The following is a 25,695-nucleotide window of genomic DNA, read 5'->3' on the forward strand; positions in this document are numbered from 1 at the left end:
TACGTCTACAATGTCTTTAATGAATGATGAGGCCTATTGCACAACCTGTAGCTATTAGATACTTTAGAGAAAAAAGAAAAACTCTTTTTGGGGCACTATTTGGCATGCACGATCCCGGAAAATGGGCGTTGCCTCACTACAAAGGTAATGCCCTCACATGATATGCTGTCCTTGCGAGCCAGACCACTCATTTTCATCACACTGGGGGCATGGGGTACATACAACAAACAAAGCCGCAATGCCACAGAGTAGTAGTAGTGCTACTTACACATAATGCCCCAAAGTAGTAGTAGTGCCCCTTACACATAATGCAACAGAGTAGCAGTAGAGTAGTGCCCCTTACACATAATGCCACAGAGTAGTAGTAGTAGTAGTAGTGGCCCCTACAAGTAGTGCCTCTTACACATAATGCCAAAGTAGTAGTAGTGCCCCTTACACATAATGCAACAGAGTAGCAGTAGAGTAGTGCCCCTTACACATAATGCCACAGAGTAGTAGTAGTAGTGGCCCCTACAAGTAGTGCCTCTTACACATAATGCCAAAGTAGTAGTAGTGCCCCTTACACATAATGCAACAGAGTAGCAGTAGAGTAGTGCCCCTTACACATAATGCCACAGAGCAGTAGTAGTAGTGGCCCTTACAAGTAGTGCCTCTTACACATAATGCCAAAGTAGTAGTAGTGCCCCTTACACATAATTCCAGAGCATTACTAGTGCTACTTACACATAATGCCAGGGTAGTAGTAGTGCCCCTTACATATAATGCTAGAGTATTAGTGGTGCCCCTTATACATAATGATAGAATATTAGTAGTGCCCTTTACACATAAGGCCAGAGTATTAGTAGTGCCCCTAACACAAGGGGTTATTCAGAATTGTTAGCAAACCAAAAAAGTTACAGTTTGATTAAAACAAATTGGGCAAAACCATGTTGCACTGCAGTTAGGAAAAAATGTAAAATTTGCAGAGATTTAGATTTGGGTGGGTTATATTGTTTCTGTGCATGGTATCTGCTTTATTTTTATACTGCAATTTAGATTTCAATTTGAATACATTCCACCCAAATCTAACTCTCTCTACACATGTTACATCTGCCCCACCTGCAGTGCAACATGTTATTGCCCATTAGTGTGCTTTTTTGGTTTGCTAACAACTCTGAATAACCCCCACAACCCATTACACTTATTGCCAGATTAGTAGTAGTGCCCTTTACACATAATGCCAGATTAGTAGTAGTGTCCTTTACACATAATTCCAGAGTATTAGTAGTGCCCCTTACACATAATGCCAGAGTAGTAGTAGTGCCCCTTACACATAATGCCAGAGTAGTAGTAGTGCCCCTTACACATAATGCCAGAGTAGTAGTAGTGCCCCTTACACATAATGCCAGAGTAGTAGTAGTGCCCCTTACACATAATGCCTGAGTAGTAGTAGTGCCCCTTACTGATAATGCCAGAGTATTAGTAGTGCCCCTCATACATAATGCCAGACTAGTAGCTGTGCCCCTTACACATAATGCCAGAGTATTAGTAGTGTCCCTCACGCATAATGCCAGAGTAGTAGTACGTTCCCTTACACATAATTATTATTATTATTATTATTATTATTATTATTATTACCAGTTATTTATATAGCACACACATATTCCACAGTGCTTTAATCCCTGACCCAGTGGAGCTTACAATCTATATTCCCTATCTCATATACACTCAGTCACATTCATGCTAGGGTTAATTTTCTTGGGAGCCAATTAACCTACCAGTATATTTTTGGATTGTGGGAGGAAACCGGAGTACCCGGAGGAAACCCATGCAAGTATGGGGAGAATATACAAACTCCACACCCAGTTATGGCCATGGTGGCGATCGAACCCATGACCTCAGTGCTGTGAGGCAGTAATGCTAACCATTACACCATCTGTACTGCCCAATGCCAGAGTAGTCCATTATGTTATCCAGAGTCCATTGGATAACAGGAGAAGCATCATGGCTCTGTAATGTCCTGATAATATCTGAAGAGGCTTTACTTCATCCCATCGTTCCACTCTGTATGTGTTAGGATCGGAGGGTTTTATCTCCCTATTTTTTTTTTTTTAAACTGTCTTTACTCATGTGACTGACTTTTTATCATTATTTTTTGTAACTTTCTTTTCTGTAACATAAGCTTTGAAGTGTTTTACTTAAATTAAATAATCTAATTTTAGCTCTGGTTTTCTGCTTTGTATCCAACCCTACTCTCTGAAAGAGGTGTTACCAAAATATTAATAATTCTGGGTGCAGACAAAAGCCGTAAGTTTGCCTTGGGTCATACCCTAAAGGTTTGTACATTAGTAGTACATAATGCCAGAGTAGTAGTAGTGCCCCTAACACATAATGCCAGAGTAATAGTAGTGCCCCTAACACATAATACCAGAGTAATAGTAGTGCCCCTTACACATAATGCCAGAGTAATAGTAGTGCCCCTAACACATAATGCCAGAGTAGTAGTAGTGCCCCTAACACATAATGCCAGAGTAATAGTAGTGCCCCTAACACATAATGCCAGAGTAATAGTAGTGCCCCTAACACATAATGCCAGAGTAATAGTAGTGCCCCTTACACATAATGCCAGAGTAGTAGTAGTGCCCCTAACACATAATGCCAGAGTAATAGTAGTGCCCCTAACACATAATGCCAGAGTAATAGTAGTGCCCCTTACACATAATGCCAGATGAGTAATATTGCCCTGCCACTGCCCCCTCTCCCTCCTTACAACCCTATATGTATGGAGGACAACTCTGTCACATCTGCTACATACAGGAGATGGAGGAGGTCAGGGCCGGACCTCAGTGATGGCGCAGCACTTCTAATAAACATATACAACCTCTACATTTAGTTGTATTGTTTGTGAAAAAATATATTGTCTGTAAAATGGCTAAAATATCACTCTCATCAATTAAATAGTTCCACAGAGGTGACTGCAGTCATAAACTAACTCCAGGAGAAGAGCATTGTGTACCGGGTGGAAGGTCTGTGACATGGCAGCAATGCACTCACAAAAGGCTTATACATTTATCCCTGTCCCCGCTGAAGGTCCATGAAGCATTCCCATGTAACAGGTAAACAGCGATACTCCTTTCAATGTATTGCCACCAGTGCTTAAAGTGGTCCTGGAGAGGTGGTGGAACTCACCCCCCCCCCCCCCCCCCCGGTCTAAAGGGATTGTGCGCGCCATAGGCGTGCATTGAAAAAAAGAGGCATGGTCTCCAAAAAGAAAGGGGTGTGGTCACCCAAAAGTATCTCCAATTTAAATTATGTAGAGCTGCCCCCTGTAGAGCTGCCCCCAGTACAGATGCCCCCAGTAGAGCTGCCCCCTCTAGTTATGCCCCCAGTACAGATGCCCCCTGTAGTTATGTCCCCAGTACAGATGCCCCCTGTAGTTATGCCCCCTGTAGTTATGCCCCCAGTACAGATGCCCCCAGTGCAGATGCCCCCAGTAGAAGCTGCCCCTGTAGTTATGACCCCAGTAGAAACTGCCCCCAGTACAGATGCTACCAGTAGAATCTGCCCCCAGTAGAAGCTGCACCCAGTACAGATGCCCCCTGTAGTTATGACCCCAGTAAAAGCTGCCCCCAGTACAGATGCCCCCTGTAGTTATGCCCCCAGTACAGATGCCCCCAGTAGAAGCTGCCCCCAGTACAGATGCCGCCCCCTGTAGTTATGCCCCAAGTACAGATGCCCCAGTACAGATGCCCCCTGTAGTTATGACCCCAGTAGAAGCTGCCCCCAGTAGAAGCTGCCCTCTGTAGAATGCCCCCAGTAGAAGCTGCCCCCAGTAGAAGCTGCCCCTGTAGTTATGTTCCCAGTAGAAGCTGCCCCAGTACTGATGCCCCCTGTTGTTATGCCCCCTGTAGTTATGCCCCCTGTAGAAGCTGCCCCCTGTAGAAGCGGCCCCTAGAACAGATGCCCCCTGTAGTTATGCCCTCAGTAGAAGCTGCCCCCAAGTAGCGCCGCTTCATACACACAAAAAAAAAATGTACACACAATACTCACCAGCCCCGCTGCTGCTTCCGGACCGCTGATCTCCGCTTGATCGCCCTCTCCTCGGATCTATGGGAGAGACGTCACGACGTCTCTCCCATAGCGGCGCACAGCCGCACACAGTGGAAGCCAGAGCTGTGACGTTGTGTGTTACCAGCAGGTGCTGGCGCATGATGGTAACACAATCTCAGCGGGGGTCCGGCATCCCCATGCGGCTCCAGGCTCACATTCTGGGTTAGGTGAGAGTTCCGTCTCCAATTGGAACTGACAGAACGTAGTTCTACCCCGTTCTGGCTTACTTTAACCTCTGATTGCCACCTTATTGGGATGTTTAATACCATCAGAATGCAGATATTTTCTAACATACTCCCTAGCGGTTGATCAATCCGTGAGCCCCATGCATGAGATAGGACTGTAAAACAGTGATAATAAAAAAAAGACAGACAACAGTGTGGCATTAAATTGGTTACATGTTATTTTGACAATAAAATAAATTTAGTGTGAATGGTTATCCATTAAGTATGTAGTAAATGGTGGCGGAATAAAGAACAGGCATGGAAACCAAACTCCGGCACACCACAAAGCTGTTGTTCAGTTCTACAGTACTTCCGAGTAGTTACGAGAGCATACTGAATAAAACTTTAAAACATTATCAGCAGCAAATGCCATTGTTGTCCGCACACTCAAAACATTAAAAAAAAAAAACCTCAGAATGAAAGGGGTTGAGGGAAAATCAAGATAAAGAGGCTTCACTCTCCTAAAGGGGAACCTTTAATAACTTCCAAAATCCCTCCCAATGACATTATGACAATTTTTTTGCCAGCAAACCTATTACTTCCCTATACACATCCATGCAAAAGGGCAGAATCAAAGCTGATGCCTTTAAGCTCACCGAGTGACCGCCTTGGGGTTTAATAATTGGTGGGCTGATTGCAAACCCTCCGTTCTCATAATCAGGAATAAAGACTCCATGAAGGAGATACACTGTATATCAAACCTTCTAAAGAGTGAAAAAGTTTCCTATACGGACCAATCAGCTTTTACCTATCATTTTATAGAATGCACTTGACAAATGATAGCTATAGGTAGGGGCGGATTTAGGGGTCAGGCTTCCCGTAGGCACATTATTGGCCACCGGCCCCATCCCCTCCAATTACGTCACTGCTCCCTATTTTTAGGGCCAGTCCGGATGCCTGGAGGCCACCAAAGCAGCTCCAACCTCACTCCACTACCAGCTCCCAGACCAAAATTTGCTGCCCATTGTCCCACTCCCATCAGTTGCAAAATAAAACATTAGAAAATAAGTCATAATGACAAAAAATAAATCACCTGGCCTCAGTGTCGGACTGGGGCCTGTAGGGCCCAATGGGAGAATGCTGTTGTAGAGGCCCATGCTTAAGGGTTTGGGCAGGCTCGAGTGGGGGCGTGGCCAGCCACCACAGAAGTTTGGCTAACCATTACAGAGTACATTTTCTGTGTCCAATGGTAACTATATAATAAACCATATTCTTGTGAAGGATAATGTAACATATGTATAATTCATAATTCAAGTGCACTTGGATACAGTCTGGAACCTGATCCCTAGAAGAGGAGGAGGGCCCACAGGAAGTGGGGCCCACTGGTGGTTTCCCCTGTTCCCCTGTGGGCCAGCCCGACCCTGCCTGGTCTCATATGCCTAATGGGAAATAAATTTCCCAAAATGTGTCACAACTTTAAAGGGTTAGCTAAAGATCCTGGCATTCCTACTGCCAGCCAAGGTCCTTTGTAATATTTCTGAGCTGGGGGGGGGGGAATGAACAGCAATATTTTTTTATCTTTTCTCAATTAGGGAAAAGTAATTAAAAATCCAAACTGGGTAAACTTATGTTAAATGACTCAACAGAAAATAATTTTATTTGAACCATTCTAAAAAATAAAATACCAACCAAATTGCTAATTATAATGAGTTGTGTGTATTGGCTATGACTAAAGAACAAAATGATACAAGGAAAAGCAATGGAACGAAACACTAAATCAAAACTAGGCAAGGATTGATGGCATGCATTGCGAAGGTTTAATATATGTAATTTTACACAAAACCAAGAAAATATACAGTATGTATCTCTATTAAAGGAACAATTGCTATCTTTAACCATGAGCTTTTTTAACCAGAACTTTGTTTGCCCCATAGCAACATATTGAAGGGGCCCCTGTCCCAGTGCTTCTTGAGAGACACCTCTCCACAGCATTTATTAAGTTTTTGCCCCATAATAGTGTCCTAGTTCATTTTCTGAACCATTCTTGTGCCCTAATTTATATTATGTCACATTGTAGGGCTGCCAGTGCACGTTATGTCACACAATACCTCCAATTCACATTATGGCATAGTGTCCCCAGTTCATATTGTCACATTGCAGTGCCCCCAGTTCATATTTTGCCACACTATAGTGCCCCCATTTCAGATTGTGCCACATTAAAGTACACCAGTTCTTATTATATAACATTATAGTGCCCTTCGCATTACAATGAGCAGATCAGATTATGACACATTACAGTGGACACCAGTTCAAATGATGCCACATTACAGTGCCCCCTTAGCATTATACAGTACCAACCACTGCACACTCCTATCACTGAAAACGTAATTCACACAATTCAGGCTGGGCAATGGATCAGATCCAATTGCATAGCAGGTAAATCTGGGAAATTGGTATGCAACTTCATAACCTGGGTAGAAACCCCCCCCCCCCCCCTTCCCCCATGCCTTTTGGCCTCATAGCAGTGGCAATGCTTGCATCCACTATAGTTATGCCCGTGTCCCCAGTTCATAGATTGTGGTATCTGATTGTTTGTGATCAGCTTATAACTACTCATGCATATTCTGCCCTCTACCATTGGTCACCTCATATAAAACCATTGACTACTAATGCATGAAGTAGCAGCCATCACTCTCTGTAGTGGAAGTCTAATGTCTCAGTTTAATGGTCGGTGGCTTTAAATTGTGCAGTGGGCTGGCCAGGGCTGTAGAGATCAGGCTCGGGCACTGTAGGGGCGTGGTCTAGTAGTGGAGACATGGCCACGATCTCATACCCAATAAAAAATAAATAAATAAACAGTATCCAGGCAGAGGAGACTGTGGGGGAGATGTACTAAGCCTTGGAGAGTAATAAAGTGGAGAGAGGTAAAGTATCAGCTAATCAGCTCCTAACTGCCATGTTACAGGCTGTATTTGAAAAATGACAGATACGAGCTGATTGGCTGATACTTTATCTCTCTCCACTTTATCACTCTCCCTATGTCTGCTCAGTGGCAGTAGCGTCCCTGATCCCCTGCAGCCCAGCACACAGAATCCTGTGCTGGGCTGGGGAGACCGGCCCGACGCCACTGACAGGGGCAAAAGCCTTCAATGAACATTGTACATCTGAGTTAGCGTTCGATGTAAGTTCATTTTTTGTCAGATAAAAATGTCAATCACATAAGCTTTCCCACACTCTAAATGAACAAAACGTACCTGTATCTTTGAGCCGAACATACAGTATCTCATTTCTGCTTCCTCCTGCATTTGGAGAAGAGAGCCAGGGGCGTCCATGTGTAATTTCAGTCATTAGTTTTAAAAAATAATAAATTAAGATTTTAGATGGAAATCAGCCAACCAAAAGAGTTGTTCTTTGGCCTCTGGCTCTGTAATATAACAGAGAGGAAAAAACGATTTGTAGTTATTGAGAGGAGGTTCCAAAAGACCACCCTGTATTTCCATGTTCAAAGACATTTATTTAAAAAAAGTAATCCTGCTTAATTTCAAATATTACAGAAGCAAATAATTAACATAATTAGCAGGCAGGGAATATGCAGTACACTAGTATGTGCCTCACCCTAGTCATATGAGCATTCTCACTATACTGTAGATTCATGGGACCCGATATATAGTTAAATGTATACAGTAAGTGCTTTTGTGATACGTTTAGATGCACCTTGGAGCGATATTGCGACACTACCCTATTCCCGTTTGCACCCGTACTTCGTGCCGCCCATATTTTGCACATGCAGCCCTTTGCATTTCAAGAGACTGGTCAGGGGAGTTAGTGTGCCACAGTGCCAGTATAATATATTGTGTACTGGAACAGGGACTGATGTGAATGTAAAGTGCTGCGGAATATGTGTGTGATATATAAATAACTGGTAATAATAAGCCACTGCCAGTTAACAACATAAAATGATTTAGGAGCAAGCCGGTCACTGCTAAAAGCTGAGATTATATAGTATATTTATTTATTTATTAATTAACAGTTTCTTATATAGCACAGCAAATTCCGTTGCGCTTTACAACTGGACACAATTAGAAGACAAAACTGGGTAAAAACAAACAGTCATAGAGGGAGGAGGGCCCTGCTCGCAAGCTTACAATCTCTGGGGAAACAGGCATTGATACACAAGGATAGGTGCTATCTATTGCATAGTTGATCACCAGATTGTAAAGGTTCTTGGTGGCATGATATCACATCACAGGAATTATGAACCAGGTTCAGGGGAAAGGAGAGTGAAGAAAGAAAATATGTGGGGGATGTGCGTACTGTACTGTGAGGACATAATTGGATAGGAGAGCTATGATGGTAATGTGAGCGGTTCTGGAATTTGATATGCTAGCCTGAAGAGGTGAGTTTTCAGGGAACGTTTGAGGGTTTGGAGACTAGAGGAGAGTCTTATTGTATGTGGTAGGGCATTCCACAGAGTGGGTGCGGTCCGAAGAAAGTCCTGTAATCGTGCATGGGAACAAGTAATGAGTGTGGATGAGAGACGCAGGTCTTGTGAAGAGCGAAGGGGCCAGGTTGGGAGATATTCTGAGATAAGTGAAGAGATGTATGTTGGTGTAGTATGGTTAATAGCCTTGTGTACGGTAGAACACAGGTAGCCAATGGAGGGACTGACAAAGTGGGTCTGCAGACGATGAACGTCTAACGAGGAATATTAACCTCGCAGCTGCATTCAGAATGGATTGTAATGGTGAGGTTCTCTTGTTAGTAAGACCAGTAAGAAGACTATTGCAATAATCAATGCGGGAGATAATGAGAGCATGGATTAGGGTTTTAGCAGTGTCTTATGTAAGATATGATTGTATTTTGGATATGTTTCTTAGATGCATGTAACATGATTTTGAGTCAGATTGAATGTGGGGAGCAAAGGACAATTCTGAGTCAAGTATGACACCTAGGCAGCGAGCTTGTCGTGTAGGACTGATTGTAGAGTTCTCAACAGTGATAGAAATATCAGGTTGGTAACTGCTATTGGCCGGTGGAAATATAATTAACTCTGTTTTGGAAATATTAAGTTTGAGGTGGCGAGATGACTTCCAAGATGAAATGGCAGAGAGGCATTCAGTGACCCGGCCCAATACAGATAGAGACAAATCAGGGGAGGATAGGTCTGAGCTGATTAGTTTCCCAAGAGATGAGGTATAGATTGATAAAAGCAGAGGACCGAAGACTGAGCCCTGCGGTACTCCAACTGAAAGAGGTAGCAAAGAGGAGGTGGATTCAGAGAAACCGACACTGAAAGAGCGATTAGCTAGGTAGCATAGGAACCAAGAGAGGGCTGTGTCCTAAAGACCTAGGGATTGCAGTGTTTGTATGAGAAGAGAGTGGTCAACCGTGTCAAAAGCAGCAGAGAGATCTAGAAGAATAAGTAGTGAGTAATGGCCTTTAGACTTTGCAGTAACCAGATCATTCACTAGTTTAGTCAGTGCTGTCTCTGTGGAGTGTTGGGAGCGAAAGCCTGATTGATGTGGGTTATAATAAGTTATACGAGTTAAGAAAGTGTGTGAGGCGAGTGTAGGCAAGTTTCTCAAGTAAATATAAGGGTTTGTTGAGGGGAAATCAAAGGCGATACTTGAAACCAAAAATGAAATACAAAATTATAAAATAAATCAATATACGTCACATAGAATCCCAATGAAATGATGTTAATGTTGATTTTTTCTTATCCAATGTCTATGATGAACTTTTTCTTATTGGTTCAGATCGACGTGGAATACATAGGAAACAAAAATGAAAGAGGGGCATACAATGTGTAGCAATGTTTGTTATGGTAATAGCATCAAAATAGTTCCAGTGACTTCTCCCACGGAAAAGAAACTCTGTAGGGTGTGGATCTTGATAGATGAGAAAGGGACAGTTCCTCACCACCTTTTCATATAGAGGTAAACGTACCAACACTCACTTAAGGGAATGTATCACCATACATATCAAGGTATCTTTATAACAGCAAAAGAAGTCGAAAATTCGTTCAATTGAACGTACCACACTCACGTTCTTGGAATGCGGGTATCCTCATGTAAAGGTATCTTTAGAATGGATGTACGTGAGACCTTCTCTTTTTCAAAAAAAGGGTCATTTATTGTTACAAGTCACATTAAAATTACATAAAAGAATTTTTCTCCTTATATGTTACCATAAAAAAGGTATAGATACAATAGGTGGGTCAGATGGAATGAGACTGACAAAGGTGAATTCCGGACTATCACCTAGGTAACACCAATGCACTTTACCTTCAAAAACTTTTGGTGGCAACAGGAGAACGCAGTAAAAACACGGATAAATCACTGTCTGGGTGCACCAACGACGTTTCGACCCTCAGGTCTTTTTCAAGGTGTGTACCCAGACAGTGGTAGACAGGATATTTATACTCTAAAACAGGAAGTAGTAAGGAAGCATGGGTAATATTTTTACCATAAAATCTGGCTCCAGTTTTATCTTATCAATCTTAATTCCTATATCTGTGACCAGTACTTATATTGTTTATCAATGTTTTTCAATATTTTAATAATATAAACAGTTTAAAAGAGGTCTTATTCTAGAATCGCGGGAGCCACACTTCCGCGTTCCAGCATGCGTTTCACTGAACCGGAAGTGGCCCGCGATTACGTTTCTACTGAGGTCTCCTAGTGTGTTCACACTGCTATCCCTGCTGATACGGTTATACAGCGGTTCGGCCTGCATGATCAATGTTTGTTAGAAGCAGACTTAGATTCTGTTATAGATGCTCTCTTCCGTGATCTATTATCTACGGAGGCCGCACTTCCGCATTGCATTGTGCGTTCCACTGCCCGGAAGTGATCTAGACGTTGTCAGTTCCCACTATACTACAGAAACATAAATAATATTGTATATTGTAGTCCTCATAATCTTAATAAATTTATATATTTAGAATAATTCAATGAAGGGGAATCAAATCTCCCTAGTAGTGGACCCGTTTTCACTATATCTATTATATTACATACTACAAGAGATAGAGAAAATTTAAAAGGAATCTTGTATGAATATATATGGCTTTCGCCTCTGTGTATATCTCCCATAATCTCTCTTTTTTAACCATAACATATTATAAATCATTTTATACACTGGTTTGAAAGACATAAAAATACTGTATAATGGGGAATTTATAAATCTCCATATAATGGCCATAAATGAGGAAAAAGGTAATTACAGATTTATAGAGAAATTACATGAACCATTTTAATTCGAAATCCGAATTTAAGCCACAGGGGGAGAGGGTGTTTAATCTAAAGATCCAGCTCATTTCGGCTTTAGCGAGATTGGTTTCAATGTCCCTATCCCTCCAATTGGATCTGATTTGCTGAATACCCAAAAAGAACAGTATTTTAGAAGTGGAACAATTGTGTTTTTTAGAAAAATGTTCTGAAAGTGAGTGTGTTTGTAGGCCTTTCTTTATATTACGTATGTGCTCTGCTATCCTGGTTTTGAGAGCCCTACTTGTTCTGCCCACATATAATAAACCACACTCACATTTTACCAAATACACAACATTAGTTGTGTGACAAGTGATAAAAGTATTAATTTTATAATCCACATTATTAATGGTAAAACTGGTGATTTTCGAAGTATCCGATTGTATAGTTCGGCATGCTATACATGTGCCGCATCTGTGGAATCCCTTCGTACGTATGGGATTGGTGGAATCCACAGATAGGGCGCTTTGTACCAAAGTATTTTTGAGGTTTTTTCCTTCCCTATAAATAAATTTTGGTTGAGACGGAATGATTTCTTTCAACACAGGATCTCTTAAAAGGAGATGCCAGTGTTGTCGGATAATCTGCTCCTGTTTTTTGTAATTGGCCCCAAATTCTGAAATGAAAGCCCATTCTGCCTGATTAGATTTAGACTTTATATTTTCTTTTTTTAGGATATCTTTCCTGTCTATGGCTTCCACTTCTTCCGCTTTTTGTAGGAGTTCTGAATTATATCCTTTTTTCAAAAATTTCTTTTTCATATCATTCTTTTGTGTCTCATAATGATGGTTTTCACTACAATTCCTCTTTAACCTTAGGAATTGTCCTTTTGGGATACCCTTTAACCAGTGTGGGTGATGTTGACTTGAAAAAGGAATAAAACTATTTGAGTCCGTGGGCTTTGTATATCCTTTGGTATGGATAGCATTATCTTTAATATATACTGTTAGATCCAAAAAATGTATTTCTTCTTTGCTGATGTTGTATGTTAATCTAATATTCTTATCATTGGAATTCAGATGGGAACAAAATTCTTCTAGACGATGTTGATCTCCTTTCCACAGAAAAATGATGTCATCTATATACCTGTGCCCTGACACCAAGTCCGCACCGGCCGATGTATGGCTCCACATATGTTCCTCCTCCCATCTTGACATGAAGAGGTTTGCGTAGCTTGTTGCGAACTTGGTGCCCATGGCGGTGCCAACTTTCTGCAAAAAGTAGTCTCCATTGAAAAAGAAAAAATTGTTTTCAAGTATGAACTGGATGCTTTCTAGGATAAATTCCCTCTTCTCCCTCTTCTCCGCCATGGGCACCAAGTTCGCACCAAGCTACGCAAACCTCTTCATGTCAAGATGGGAGGAGGAACATATGTGGAGCCATACATCGGCCGGTGCGGACTTGGTGTCATGGCACAGGTATATAGATGACATCATTTTTCTGTGGAAAGGAGATCAACATCGTCTAGAAGAATTTTGTTCCCATCTGAATTCCAATGATAAGAATATTAGATTAACATACAACATCAGCAAAGAAGAAATACATTTTTTGGATCTAACAGTATATATTAAAGATAATGCTATCCATACCAAAGGATATACAAAGCCCACGGACTCAAATAGTTTTATTCCTTTTTCAAGTCAACATCACCCACACTGGTTAAAGGGTATCCCAAAAGGACAATTCCTAAGGTTAAAGAGGAATTGTAGTGAAAACCATCATTATGAGACACAAAAGAATGATATGAAAAAGAAATTTTTGAAAAAAGGATATAATTCAGAACTCCTACAAAAAGCGGAAGAAGAAGTGGAAGCCATAGACAGGAAAGATATCCTAAAAAAAGAAAATATAAAGTCTAAATCTAATCAGGCAGAATGGGCTTTCATTTCAGAATTTGGGGCCAATTACAAAAAACAGGAGCAGATTATCCGACAACACTGGCATCTCCTTTTAAGAGATCCTGTGTTGAAAGAAATCATTCCGTCTCAACCAAAATTTATTTATAGGAAAGGAAAAAACCTCAAAAATACTTTGGTACAAAGCGCCCTATCTGTGGATTCCACCAATCCCATACGTACGAAGGGATTCCACAGATGCGGCACATGTATAGCATGCCGAACTATACAATCGGATACTTCGAAAATCACCAGTTTTACCATTAATAATGTGGATTATAAAATTAATACTTTTATCACTTGTCACACAACTAATGTTGTGTATTTGGTAAAATGTGAGTGTGGTTTATTATATGTGGGCAGAACAAGTAGGGCTCTCAAAACCAGGATAGCAGAGCACATACGTAATATAAAGAAAGGCCTACAAACACACTCACTTTCAGAACATTTTTCTAAAAAACACAATTGTTCCACTTCTAAAATACTGTTCTTTTTGGGTATTCAGCAAATCAGATCCAATTGGAGGGATAGGGACATTGAAACCAATCTCGCTAAAGCCGAAATGAGCTGGATCTTTAGATTAAACACCCTCTCCCCCTGTGGCTTAAATTCGGATTTCGAATTAAAATGGTTCATGTAATTTCTCTATAAATCTGTAATTACCTTTTTCCTCATTTATGGCCATTATATGGAGATTTATAAATTCCCCATTATACAGTATTTTTATGTCTTTCAAACCAGTGTATAAAATGATTTATAATATGTTATGGTTAAAAAAGAGAGATTATGGGAGATATACACAGAGGCGAAAGCCATATATATTCATACAAGATTCCTTTTAAATTTTCTCTATCTCTTGTAGTGTGTAATATAATAGATATAGTGAAAACGGGTCCACTACTAGGGAGATTTGATTCCCCTTCATTGAATTATTCTAAATATATAAATTTATTTAGATTATGAGGACTACAATATACAATATTATTTATGTTTCTGTAGTATAGTGGGAACTGACAACGTCTAGATCACTTCCGGGCAGTGGAACGCACAATGCAATGCGGAAGTGCGGCCTCCGTAGATAATAGATCACGGAAGAGAGCATCTATAACAGAATCTAAGTCTGCTTCTAACAAACATTGATCATGCAGGCCGAACCGCTGTATAACCGTATCAGCAGGGATAGCAGTGTGAACACACTAGGAGACCTCAGTAGAAACGTAATCGCGGGCCACTTCCGGTTCAGTGAAACGCATGCTGGAACGCGGAAGTGTGGCTCCCGCGATTCTAGAATAAGACCTCTTTTAAACTGTTTATATTATTAAAATATTGAAAAACATTGATAAACAATATAAGTACTGGTCACAGATATAGGAATTAAGATTGATAAGATAAAACTGGAGCCAGATTTTATGGTAAAAATATTACCCATGCTTCCTTACTACTTCCTGTTTTAGAGTATAAATATCCTGTCTACCACTGTCTGGGTACACACCTTGAAAAAGACCTGAGGGTCGAAACGTCGTTGGTGCACCCAGACAGTGATTTATCCGTGTTTTTACTGCGTTCTCCTGTTGCCACCAAAAGTTTTTGAAGGTAAAGTGCATTGGTGTTACCTAGGTGATAGTCCGGAATTCACCTTTGTCAGTCTCATTCCATCTGACCCACCTATTGTATCTATACCTTTTTTATGGTAACATATAAGGAGAAAAATTCTTTTATGTAATTTTAATGTGACTTGTAACAATAAATGACCCTTTTTTTGAAAAAGAGAAGGTCTCACGTACATCCATTCTAAAGATACCTTTACATGAGGATACCCGCATTCCAAGAACGTGAGTGTGGTACGTTCAATTGAACGAATTTTCGACTTCTTTTGCTGTTATAAAGATACCTTGATATGTATGGTGATACATTCCCTTAAGTGAGTGTTGGTACGTTTACCTCTATATGAAAAGGTGGTGAGGAACTGTCCCTTTCTCATCTATCAAGATCCACACCCTACAGAGTTTCTTTTCCGTGGGAGAAGTCACTGGAACTATTTTGATGCTATTACCATAACAAACATTGCTACACATTGTATGCCCCTCTTTCATTTTTGTTTCCTATGTATTCCACGTCGATCTGAACCAATAAGAAAAAGTTCATCATAGACATTGGATAAGAAAAAATCAACATTAACATCATTTCATTGGGATTCTATGTGACGTATATTGATTTATTTTATAATTTTGTATTTCATTTTTGGTTTCAAGTATCGCCTTTGATTTCCCCTCAACAAACCCTTATATTTATCTTGATTGTTTGTGATTTGTGGTTGGGCAAATCACAAGAGGACTGAGATTGGGCTGACACTTCAGACTGCGCCAGAATACACACACCTTACTGTTATACTAAGTTTCTCAAGTAGCTCAGAGAGACATTGGAGCTGAGAGTTGGGACGGTAGTTTGAGAGAGAGTTAGGGTCAGAATTTTGGTTTTTCAGAATAGGAGTAATCACTACATGCTTGAACAGTGAAGGAAAGATACCAGTAGAGAGAGAGAGATTACAGATGTTAGTTAAGGTTGGGATGAGCACAGGAGACAGAGCTTTACTTATTTGTGAGGGTATAGGATCAAGAGGAGAGGTAGTAGAGTAGCAGGATGAGAAGAGTGTTGATACTTCATTTTCATTTGTGGGATCAAATAAAGAGAAAGTGCCAGAGGGTTCAGGTAAGGAATCGAGTAGGTCACTGGTTGAGGAAGAGCATACCATTTCAGCTTGGATCTTCTCAATCTTGTCCTTGAAGTAGGAAGCAAGATCTTGCGCCTTGATAGTGGCTGGCGGGTTGGGTGAAGAAGGGTTGAGAAGTGATTTAAATGTATTAAAGAGTCGTTTGGGGTTAGAGGCTTGAGCAGAGATGAGAGTTTGGAAATATGTTTGTTGGGCAGTGTCCAGAGCATTACAATAAGAGTGGTTGACAGTCTTATATGTGAGGAAATCACATGGAATACGAGATTTACGCCACTGGTGTTCAACTTTACGTGACAGTTTTTGTAGGTGTCTTGTTACTTTGGAGTGCCACAGTTGACATCTAGGCCTACGTGGAGTGTGATGGATAGCTGGAGCCACTTCATCAAGGGCTATCTCTAGAGTCTGGTTCAGGTGTGATACAGCCATCTCAGGAGAAGTGAATGCAGAAATAGGTAAAAGCAGTTGTTGCAGTGAGGTGGAAAGTTCTTGAAGATTAATTGCATTAATATTTCTGCGGGTTTGAGGAGGATTGGAGGATGTCAGTGGCACCGAGTTTGAAGTATTAGAGGAGAGCATGTAGGTGATAAGGTTATGATCTGAGAGAGGGAAAGGAGTGTTAGTGAGTTCAGAAACGGAGCATAGTCTGGTAACTACTAGATCAAGGCAGTGGCCCTCCTGATGAGTAGAGGAGCCAGTCCATTGCGAGAGGCCGAGAGAGGAGGTTAGAGAGAGTACATTGGAGGCACGAGCAGCAGATTTTGGACTCTCAATAGCAATATTGAAGTCTCCCATGATAATTGTGGAGATATCAGAGGATAAGAAGTGAGGGAGCCAGGCACAAAAATCATCTATAAATTGTTTGGGATGCCCCGGTGGGCGATAGATAGCTGCAACACACAGAGAAAAAGGAGTGTAAATTCTGATAGAATGTACTTCAAATGATGTAAATGTGAGTGATGGAACCTGTTGTAGAACTGTGTATGCGAAAGATTGGGATAGTAATAATCCAACTCCACATCCTTTATTGTTACCAGGCCTGGGTGTGTGTGTGTGAAGTGGAGACCACCGTGTGACAGTGCCACAGGGGAGGCCATGTCTGGTTGTGTGGGCCATGTTTCTGTAATAGCCAGCAGGTTAAAGTTGTTTGATATGAAGAGGTCATGAACAGATGTTAGTTTGTTACAAACAGAGCTTGCATTCCATAAGCCACATTTTAGTGATTTGGAGGGTGATGGGAGACATGTGATGTTTATGAGGTTAGCTGTATTTCTATATTGATGTGAATCAGGTGAATGTGAGTGGGGCAGGTGTTTGGGGCCTGGATTAGGTGAAATATCACCAGCTAATAGCCATAAGAGAGAGAAGTCGATATAGTTGTATGAGGTTTGTGAATGATTTTTATGGTGTCCAGTTGTGGATGTTATTGTCAAAGTACAAAGATGAGTAAAAAGCTTATGAGTGTTAAGAGGTGTGTGGATAATTGAGGCAGCAATGTGTACAGAGGGGTCGGTAGCAGGAAAAGTAGACAATGTATTTACTTTGGAGAGAATACCATGGAGTGCAATGAAGTACAACAATTTGAGGTGCATGTGTGTTTGTGAAAGAAGGTATTGAGGCTAGAGCAAGAATGTATGTGCAAGTTTTTGAGTTAAACATTCAAATACTTGCTTACTGATGTTTTTCAACTGTTCATTTACAAATACCTTATTAATGTGGATGCACATTGACCAGAACAGCTGAACCTAGACTGCATGTAATGAAAACCATGGCTAATTAATACAGGCTACCAATGAGAAAAATGTGATGTTGATGAAAGGCGATAGATTATACTGTATTGGACTAGGCAAACAGCCATATAGACCTTCATGGAGTATGGATTAATAAGTAAAATTTGAAGTACAAGTATTATAATTGGATGCAAATCATGATAGCAGCTTTTACTCTAAACATAGATTGTTTGCATAGTGATCACAAAGTGAGGGTTGCAGAGTAATATATACATTCATTAGAAGTTGCAAAGAGTTCATTTATGGTTGTTGTAGGTGCTTGGTGTTTCGTTCCAGTTTTCGTACAGTTCAAGTACAGGCTAATATTATAATTCTACACTTTGATTTCATAAACCTTGCCTACACTTATATTTCAACACTTTGATTTCATAAACCTTGCCTATATCAGCCTTGTATCCCTTAATATGTAGACTAAATACCAAGTGTTTGAATTTTCCCTGATTAAGGCCACACCTCACTACCCATCACCCACAGAGGGGTAGTGAGGAGAGCAATAAATGTAAAAAAAAACAGATGGGAGGGGGTATACCATCACAGAAACACAAAACACTAACAGATTAGACTGTTTTTAAAATTATTTCAAATTACCTGAGAATGCAGTAATATTAACTAAGCCCAATTGCTGGGAGCAGTAGATGAGAAGATGAGCATGAAGATAGAAGTTAGATCACAGTCTCTGCAGAGGTTGAATATGATTGATAACAAGTACAAGCTAAGTATAGGCTAAAAACACACATATTTCTACACTTTCATTTCTACACCCTGCCTTTGTCAGCCAGGCTATGTCAGCCTTGTATCCCTTAGTATACATATTACACATAGCTTCATAGAGAATATTTGATTATTCACGTCAGTCCCTGTCCCAGTGGAGCTTACAATCTATTTGTTTGATTCAAGATAGTACGTAAAAACCTGATGGTTTACGTACTAACCCGAGGGTGGGAGAACTGCGCATGTGCAGTAGTTATTGAACATATGTACAGTATGAATCCAGCATGTACGGTGCTCATGAGTGACATGCTACTGCGTTTGTGTGGTGGAGCCAAGGGCGGCGATGGGGACCATTTACAAAACTGGAGCACATCATCCATATTTTGTGGGCGAGTAAAGCCCATGGTGTGCATCGTCAGAGGCAGACTTCCTGGTCCTGGCAGAGGAGTTCCGACGGCCAGTCTGAGTAATCCTCAGTTTACTCAGCAGCTCTCAGATCTGCAATGCATACTGAAGCATCTTTTTCCTTCAGGCTCCTCCTGCAGCATTAGCATATTAGTTGTACGGTATTGCACAGCTGCTTCCCTGCGGCTCTGCAATACTGTATATCTCTGAATCAGGCCCTACCACTCAGATACACATATGTTCATTTTTTTTTGTTAGAAACCAGTCAGCCAACTAGTATGTTTTTGGAGTGTGGGAGGAAGCCCACGAACACGCTGAGAGAACATATAAACCCAGGGATCGTCAGCAACGCTGTGTTTCACTGACCTGCCGCAGCATGGGACACAGTACTCAGTTTACCTATCCTCTATAAGCCTGCCCCCGACTCCCTTTGGCTAGTTTCACAGGAGTCTTGGGGCGTGCTTATAGAATATAGACAAATTGAATGCTGTGTCCCAGGTACAGCAGCGGCTCAGTGAAACACAGCCAGTGGCATAACTACCACCCCACAGCCACTGCAGAGGCATGGAGGCGCAGGGCCGCGGGGCGCCGCCACTGATTCAGAGCAGATTGACATGCGGACTAGCCATCTGCATGTCAATGTGCTAAATGTCCCACCCAAAATGGCCGCCACCATGAAGGAGACATTCTAGGGGTCATACTTGACCTCTAGCATCTAAGAAGTGCCGGGACCCGCGGAAGCACATAGTGCTGGCCGCGGCACCCTGCCACCTTGCCACCCTGGCATCCCTGGTAGCGAGCATGAAAACCTCTTGGCAATGAGCATTACCCCCTAGAAACACGCATGCAGGGCCGGATTAAGGTCTGTTGGGGCGCCTGGGCAACAAACTTGTGGGGCCTCCTATGAATATAATTATACAAATACATACAAAATCCCAAAACCTGGAAATCGTGGAAGCCCCTTGTTTGCTTTAATGGGTGCCCTTCGTTGTGAGCCACTACGTGCTGACAACATATAAGGATCCTCTGCGGTGGCACTCTGTCTAATAATAAAAGGACTCAAGACATAGCTTTATCCAGCTATGTCTTGAGTCCTTTTATTATTAGACGGTGTTTGTTTGTTTGTTTGTTTGTGTGTATGTATATGTATATACAACAATAGGTGAGCTGGCGCCTGAGGGTTGAGTCAACACCCTGTGTTACAAAAGGCACTTATGATTCACACCTTTAAGAGTCAAAACATGGTGGCAACATGTTCCATCTTAAAATGTATTATATATACATAAAAACAAGTTCAAAGTCCATGGTTCATTTGTAAAAGGAGTAATAAGTCGCTCAACACTTAGTGTATTTCCGTTTAAGATGTCGAGGACAATAGTAGGTGAATCTCTACAGTCTCCTCTTTTTCTTCAGTATATATTCAGAGGTGACATCATAAAGGAAGAACAAGAATACCCAACGCGTTTCGTCTTATTATAAGACTTCATCAGGGGTACATCTACAAGCATAGGAAACCCATCTAATTAAAATATACATACAACTGTTTATAATTTTAAAAAAAAAAACATAAAGAGGAACATATTGCATACAGAGCAATGACATGCACGACGAAGCATAATTGAACAAGACAGAAGGAAAAAAGACCAAAAAAGTATATTCGGAGACATCATAATTACATGGAACATACCTTAACTGTATGGTAAGTATTATAAAAAATAAGCGGATATGGATACCCGACACAGCGATATAAAAACCCCTCAGTATCAGAGGGGCTTTCTATTTGAGTCATTCGCCAATCCTAAGAATATATATTATATAATGTATCAGTACAGATTCTAGTTTAACAGGAAACGGACTTAATAACCAATAATTTGAAGCACATACCTCATGGGTCGACTACTTGAAAATGAAATCTAGATATTCAGGTGTAGCAGGAATTCACTTAGGTGAGAACCTGGTAATTTATATTAAAGGATAACTAAATAAATAAAGAAATAAATAAATAAATATACCAATAGAGTATTCCAAAAGAGTTTTACATGGAATAAACAAGTATAAAATATGTATTGTGTGTTTTTGCTTCAGTCCAGCACTCCACTGAATGCGTGATATGCTTCGGTGCCCTCCAAGAATAAATGCAGAATACTTTTTCCAATCCCTCTGAGGGAAAAGAACAGCAGCTCAGAGGCTTGGTTTAAAAATTGTATTAGAGTACAAACAATGTATCCAACATTTCGGAGCTATCTAATTCAGCATTTCATGGCTATAGCCCTTTTATCAAGACCTTGATAAAAGAGTCTTGATAAAAGGGTTACCACTCTGAAACGTTGAACTACACTGCTGGTGTCAATTTATTCCATTCCCAAATTGGGTCCTGGAGTGCCATTACCATTGTATGTATGTGAATAAAATGTGTGTATATATATATATATATATATATATATATATATATATCGATGAACAAAAGTGCGGCACTCAGGGCTCAGGATAAGGAATGAAAACAGCGACCACCACGTCAGCAACGTTTCAATCTATTCAGATTTTCATCAGGTTCCAAAGAGTAAGTAAAAACATCTTACCTTTTAAATATCCCCTCACCAAGTGCATGCCTCCCGGCGCGGGAGTCCTCCCGGCGACGGCGCGGTCCGGTGATGTCTTATACTGTAGTATCCAAATTACCATTCTGTAAGGTTATACATACATCCAAAAATGGTAAAGAGGTTTGATTCATATTGAGCGTAAACTTTACTGCCGACCTAGAGGAATTATGAATTTCTATGAATTCAACCAATTCATCGTGACCACCTGTCCAAATCATTAATAGGTTATCGATGCAACGAGTATAAAACATAATTTTGGATGTTATTACTGGATTACTGAAAAAAACTTGTTCCTCAATTTTAAACATATACAGGTTAGCGAGTGCCGACACTACTGATGAGCCCATAGCGCACCCGCTAACCTGTAAGTAAAACTTGTTATCAATTTTTTATTTTTCACTGCAGACAACAATGCTGTTTTCTCCGGTTGCCATGGAGATGAGTGGGGTGGACGTGCGTCACGCAGGAAAAAGATGCTTCAGTATGCATTGCAGATCTGAGAGCTGCTGAGTAAGCTGAGGATTACTCAGACTGGCCGTCGGAACTCCTCTGCCAGGACCAGGAAGTCTGCCTCTGACGATGCACACCATGGGCTTTACTCGCCCACAAAATATGGATGATGTGCTCCAGTTTTGTAAATGGTCCCCATCGCCGCCCTTGGCTCCACCACACAAACGCAGTAGCATGTCACTCATGAGCACCGTACATGCTGGATTCATACTGTACATATGTTCAATAACTACTGCACATGCGCAGTTCTCCCACCCTCGGGTTAGTACGTAAACCATCAGGTTTTTACGTACTATCCTGAATCAAACAAATAGATTGTAAGCTCCACTGGGACAGGGACTGACGTGAATAATCAAATATTCTCTATGAAGCTATGTGTAATATGTATACTAAGGGATACAAGGCTGACATAGCTTGGCTGACATAGGCAGGGTGTAGAAATCAAAGTGTAGAAATATGTGTGTTTTTAGCCTATACTTAGCTTGTACTTGTTATCAATCATATTCAACCTCTGCAGAGACTGTGATCTAACTTCTATCTTCATGCTCATCTTCTCATCTACTGCTCCCAGCAATTGGGCTTAGTTAATATTACTGCATTCTCAGGTAATTTGAAATAATTTTAAAAACAGTCTAATCTGTTAGTGTTTTGTGTTTCTGTGATGGTATACCCCCTCCCATCTGTTTTTTTTTTACATATATTGCTCTCCTCACTACCCCTCTGTGGGTGATGGGTAGTGAGGTGTGGCCTTAATCAGGGAAAATTCAAACACTTGGTATTTAGTCTACATATTAAGGGATACAAGGCTGATATAGGCAAGGTTTATGAAATCAAAGTGTTGAAATATAAGTGTAGGCAAGGTTTATGAAATCAAAGTGTAGAAATATAATATTAGCCTGTACTTGAACTGTACGAAAACTGGAACGAAACACCAAGCACCTACAACAACCATAAATGAACTCTTTGCAACTTCTAATGAATGTATATATTACTCTGCAACCCTCACTTTGTGATCACTATGCAAACAATCTATGTTTAGAGTAAAAGCTGCTATCATGATTTGCATCCAATTATAATACTTGTACTTCAAATTTTACTTATTAATCCATACTCCATGAAGGTCTATATGGCTGTTTGCCTAGTCCAATACAGTATAATCTATCGCCTTTCATCAACATCACATTTTTCTCATTGGTAGCCTGTATTAATTAGCCATGGTTTTCATTACATGCAGTCTAGGTTCAGCTGTTCTGGTCAATGTGCATCCACATTAATAAGGTATTTGTAAATGAACAGTTGAAAAACATCAGTAAGCAAGTATTTGAATGTTTAACTCAAAAACTTGCACATACATTCTTGCTCTAGCCTCAATACCTTCTTTCACAAACACACCATGCACCTCAAATTGTTGTACTTCATTGCACTCCATGGTATTCTCTCCAAAGTAAATACATTGTCTACTTTTCCTGCTACCGACCCCTCTGTACACATTGCTGCCTCAATTATCCACACACCTCTTAACACTCATAAGCTTTTTACTCATCTTTGTACTTTGACAATAACATCCACAACTGGACACCATAAAAATCATTCACAAACCTCATACAACTATATCGACTTCTCTCTCTTATGGCTATTAGCTGGTGACATTTCACCTAATCCAGGCCCCAAACACCTGCCCCACTCACATTCACCTGATTCACATCAATATAGAAATACAGCTAACCTCATAAACATCACATGTCTCCCATCACCCTCCAAATCACTAAAATGTGGCTTATATATATATCGATGAACAAAAGTGCGGCACTCAGGGCTCAGGATAAGGAATGAAAACAGCGACTACCACGTCAGCAACGTTTCAATCTATTCAGATTTTCATCAGGTTCCAAAGAGTAAGTAAAAACATCTTACCTTTTAAATATCCCCTCACCAAGTGCATGCCTCCCGGCGCGGGAGTCCTCCCGGCGACGGCGCGGTCCGGTGATGTCTTATACTGTAGTATCCAAATTACCATTCTGTAAGGTTATACATACATCCAAAAATGGTAAAGAGGTTTGATTCATATTGAGCGTAAACTTTACTGCCGACCTAGAGGAATTATGAATTTCTATGAATTCAACCAATTCATCGTGACCACCTGTCCAAATCATTAATAGGTTATCGATGCAACGAGTATAAAACATAATTTTGGATGTTATTACTGGATTACTGAAAAAAACTTGTTCCTCAATTTTAAACATATACAGGTTAGCGAGTGCCGACACTACTGATGAGCCCATAGCGCACCCGCTAACCTGTAAGTAAAACTTGTTATCAATTTTTTATTTTTCACTGCAGACAACAATGCTGTTTTCTCCGGTTGCCATGGAGATGAGTGGGGTGGACGTGCGTCACGCAGGTGCGTGACGACATCATCATACAATGCTGCCACTGGGGGAAGATTTGGGCTTGATGGAGCACGTACGGTGCGTGATGATATCACTTTACAGCGCCGTCATCATGGTGTGACCCGTGTTGGACGGCATCTGGAGGGTGCATGATGACGTCACCGGACCGCGTCGTATACCGGGAGGACTCTCACGCCAGGAGGCGTGCACTTGGTGAGGGGATGTTTAAAAGGTAAGACGTTTTTACTTACTGTTTGGAACCTGATGAAAATCTGAATAGATTGAAACATTGCTGACGTGGTGGACGCTGTTTTAATTTCTTACCCTGAGCCCTTAGTGCCGCACTTTTGTTCATCGATTTGTATCCATATACCGTGAGGGCATCCATATACCGTGAGGGCACCAGGTCAAGGTAATACGTATTTGGGAGTGCCGGACAAACTGCAATATATATATATATATATATATATATATATAATAGCAGTATGTCCGGCACTCCTATGGATGTGTATTACCTTCACCCGGTGCCCTCGCAAAAAGAAAGATGCAGACTGGTGATGGGGCGGCACTCAGGGCTTGGGAGAAAAGTCAAAACAAGCGACAACCAAGTCTGCAACAACGTTTCAATCTTATTGGATTTTCATCAGGTTACAATCAAACAAGTAAAACGTCCTACCTTATATCCCCCACCAACACCATTTGAGCAATCATCTGCGCGGGCGTTCTCCCAGTGGTGTCGCGGACCGATGACATCAACACACACGCGATCCGACCAATCCAACACGGGAGTCCCCGGCAGTGGAATTGCTTGATGGCAATGCTATAAACATTGATATATAAGGAACTGTTCGTAGTTGATGACATTGGTGCACCATGGGTCATTAGTATTTATTGTTGTAAAATATTAATCCTTATTTACTTAATAATAATAACTATTTCTTTTTAGATAGTATAAATTATTTTTAGTATTTTGTCCGTGGATTAATCACTGTCATCAATCTTACTTATGTATACTAAGCTGTATATGATTTATATCCATAAGTGTAATGTAATTTTGCCCATTGGTTTTCTATTCTTATCCAAAGTGTGCTCAGTCACTATTCCGGTTGCTATGGTGAAGGGGTGTGCATCGCGCAGGTGCGTGATGA

Source organism: Pseudophryne corroboree, chromosome 1 (assembly GCF_028390025.1).
Source record: "Pseudophryne corroboree isolate aPseCor3 chromosome 1, aPseCor3.hap2, whole genome shotgun sequence".
Lineage (NCBI taxonomy): Eukaryota > Metazoa > Chordata > Amphibia > Anura > Myobatrachidae > Pseudophryne > Pseudophryne corroboree.